This window comes from Pteropus alecto, unplaced genomic scaffold (genome assembly GCF_000325575.1).
Source record: "Pteropus alecto unplaced genomic scaffold, ASM32557v1 scaffold3, whole genome shotgun sequence".
In the NCBI taxonomy this organism is placed as follows: Eukaryota; Metazoa; Chordata; class Mammalia; order Chiroptera; family Pteropodidae; genus Pteropus; species Pteropus alecto.
Window position 1 is genome coordinate 24,126,757 of NW_006442484.1, and position 3,524 is coordinate 24,130,280.

The 3,524-nt window shown below is 34.1% G+C and overlaps 1 pseudogene; it reads right to left on the minus strand.

The window, feature by feature from the left end:
• Positions 1-1,383: 1,383 nt before the first annotated feature.
• Positions 1,384-1,502, minus strand: LOC112470730 (annotated as a pseudogene).
• Positions 1,503-3,524: the final 2,022 nt, after the last annotated feature.

Genomic DNA, 3,524 nt, shown 5'->3' on the forward strand with positions numbered 1-3,524 from the left:
TACCCTAGATCCAACTATGTCTGAAACAAATCCTAACCCTGGGACTTTGTAGTTTTTTGAGATATAAATATTCATTCTCTTTTTCTCTCTCCCAAGTTTTTGAAGACTTCTTTTCTTATGCTAATTTGAGTAGGTATTCAATCACATGCATCTAAATAAGTCCTGACTAAATTAAATTTTGTAAGCATTTGAGCAAATAAATATTATTGCTGAATATTGTTTATCATAGTAATATCCAAGTTATATACAAGAGCACGTATCAATTAGGGGTGAAACAAGTAAATTAATGTAATTTTTGTGTCAATCCTTTCTGTACATTTTTTTATTCAGGAAATATTTATTGGTGGTAGAAATAAAAAGCATTAATGTATATTGACTCTCTGGTGAGAGATAATGGTCCTGTTACATCCCTATACTAAGTTACATAGTCCTCATACAGACTGAAATTTTGTTTGTCCTGGGTCCCACAGCTAAAAAGTTGCAGGTGGTGGGATTTGATCCCAGTCTCCCTGAATTCCTTTCTCATAGCACCTTTTACTGGTGCCTATGTTTAAGCCAAGTGATCTGGGAATGGGAGCTTTAGTGAAATATATAAGGAAGTCATAAGATGAATAGAAGGAAACGAACACATTGACAAATATCCTCAAAAAAATATGTACCCTACCAGTGTCATATCAATGTATGAATGAAGATCTGCAGAAAATGTTCATATGGGAAAGGCTGTATGAAGGGAGTGCCACTTAAGCAGGATTTCAGCAAGAAGAAATGGGGCAAAGTGGACATTTTAGATGGAAAAGGTAGCACAGAAGCACAGAGGCTATTTAAATTAAATATTGTATGGAGACTCTCAGAGAGCAGTTGGCAGAGCTATAAAGTAATATAGTTGGTATTTTCTTAACTCTATTGAGTTGAATAGCATCCTCACAAGTTTCGTTTTTTTTTTTTTCACATCCATAGGCCACTTATACTATCATTTAATTAGAAATTTACATCAAAACAACTTTGAATCAGCTCACTTTATTTTGTTAAATAAGCAATAGTATCTGTAAAAACTTATGTTTTTGAATTATATTTTTAAAATGCATATTACGATGAATATATAATTACCAAAAAAGTCATATTTAAAATAAAAGTCAATGTAACCATTATCTAAAATTACCGCTCATGCTGGTTTGGTGGCAATGACCAGGCTTCAGAGCCAGCCTGACCTGGTCTCTATCTGAGTTCTGCTTCTTAATTTTGGTCTTAGTTACTGAAACTTTCTTTTTCTATTATTTTATTTTTATTTTAATTTTTTTAGGCAAGGCAACCTTTGGTTGACCTCACAGATTGCAAGGACCTTGTCAGCTTACAACTCCTTATTTATTTTTTTTAAATTTTTTATGCCTACGGCATCTGGTCTTCCTAGGTGGTATCCCATCCAAATACTAACCAGACCCGACTCTGCTTAGTTTCCCAGATCAGATGGAATCCGGCTTGTTCAGGGTAGCATGGCCGTAGACTTACTTACTGAAACTTTCTGATGCTCTGTTTCATCATTTTGAATGTTGCAAAGATTAAGTGAAATAATGCATGTGTGACTCTCAATGAAATGATACGTTGTTTATACCACCATTCTTACCCCCATCCCCACCATGGGAAGACAGATGTTTTGTTTTGCTGAACCTGAGAAAGAAATGAAAATGCAATGGGAGAAGAGACAAAGTTTTCTAAATAAGAAAAGGAAAGTGACTGGGAAAAGAGAAACTTTAGGAGAAGGGCAAATATGCTAGAGGGCATTTAGGGGCTATTTGACTATGTGCATTCCATGTAACTTGAGATTTTCTCTTCTTGAAATTAAACTCCAATAAAATTTGCATTATCTATCAGTACTTTTAGAGCCAGTTTGTGAGGGTGAAAGAAACATAAAAATTGCTGAGATTGGCCTAAGAACAAGAACAAACAAGTGGAGGCTGCTGGTGACATTTTTGAAGTAATCAGGGTGGGTAAAAGGACAAGATTCTAGAGACAGAGAGAAAAGTATGAAGTCAATTAGCCCAGGCAGTGGTAATAGATTCTGAGCTATGGATGTGAGAATAGATAAAAATGGGTGGAAAATGTGAAAACAAGTGAGAGTAACAATTTCTTGCCAAACTTTGTCCTGTTGATTAATTTACTCCAGAATTACAGCCAAAAAAAGAAAAGAAGTTGTAATGCTTTCATGAGAGTCATGAACATTATTGACCAATCTATGAACTGAGTTTCTCTAATTTTTTTTTAAGAGCCTATTTTATTTGATGCTCAAAAAGTTGAAATAAGCCCTATAAAACCTTCCATTTCCTTTATCTGAATTATTATGGATCCAGACTTCCCACTGATGATAAGGACATGCCTAAAGTAAAAGTGAAAATCAAGAATTAAAAAATACATAAACCAATGTACACCAGCTTTCTATTCTTCCAGCTGTTTCCATGCCTGGTGATATAGCCCAGGCTCTTTTTAGGATTGTTCTTTGAAAAGTACTTCAGATTGAGAAAGGTCACTTTGTAATCTCAGAGCTCCATTTGGCTTTCCTGTATTAATAACCCAGCTATAGTTAATAAGAAATCTAGCAAAATGTGTTGGCAAACTTTGAAAAATTATCCCTATACCCTTGGTGATTAATAATGAATGTTAATCTTGACCAGTTGACAGGGAATGACTCATTATAGATAATGATAAAATGAAGTGTGTTACACTGAACTACAAAAAAGAATAAATGCAGGTCTGATTAAATTATCGTACATGACGACTGAACTAAACTAAGCCATCTGACTCATGGATGCTAATGGGTGTCATGGAATCCCGTATCAGTGGTTATCAAATGCATAATAGTCCTGCAATTGGAGCCAGTACCAGTGGGGATCCACTAGACATATGGCAATCTATAGAGTCAAGGGAGAGAAGTGACTTCCTGAATCATATCTTTTTAATATTACCAAGAAAATGTTTAGCATTCAGCAGTTTACTAGGTATTTACTTGCAGAATCAAGTGGAGAGATTTTCATGTACTTTGAGCATTTATAATCATCCAACTTTCAGATTTTAAAATGCTTACATATTCAGACTCCTTATGCATTTATCACACAGAGGTCAAGGAACTGGCATTAGTCTGAAGCATTAGCTTGAGTTTTTTGGAATCTGGTTAAATTTAATGAACTGATTGTATTCACATTTTTGAAGAAAGGACAATGAAAATAAAAGGAAAATATATCCTCTCAAATTCAGATACACTTACTGAAACTCAGGTACTCAAATAAATTTCTACAAGTAATACATTTCAATAATTAGGGATAGACAGTCTCCTTAGCCAATGATTTTAGAAAAGCTGGACAGATAGATACATGCGAAAAGATGAAACTAGAATATTTTTTTACCATATACAAAATAAACTCAAAATAGATTAGAGACTTAAATGTAAGACCTAAAATCACAAAACTCCTAGAAGAAAATATAGGCAGTAAACTCTTTGACATTGCTCTTCGCAATATATATATATGTGTGTG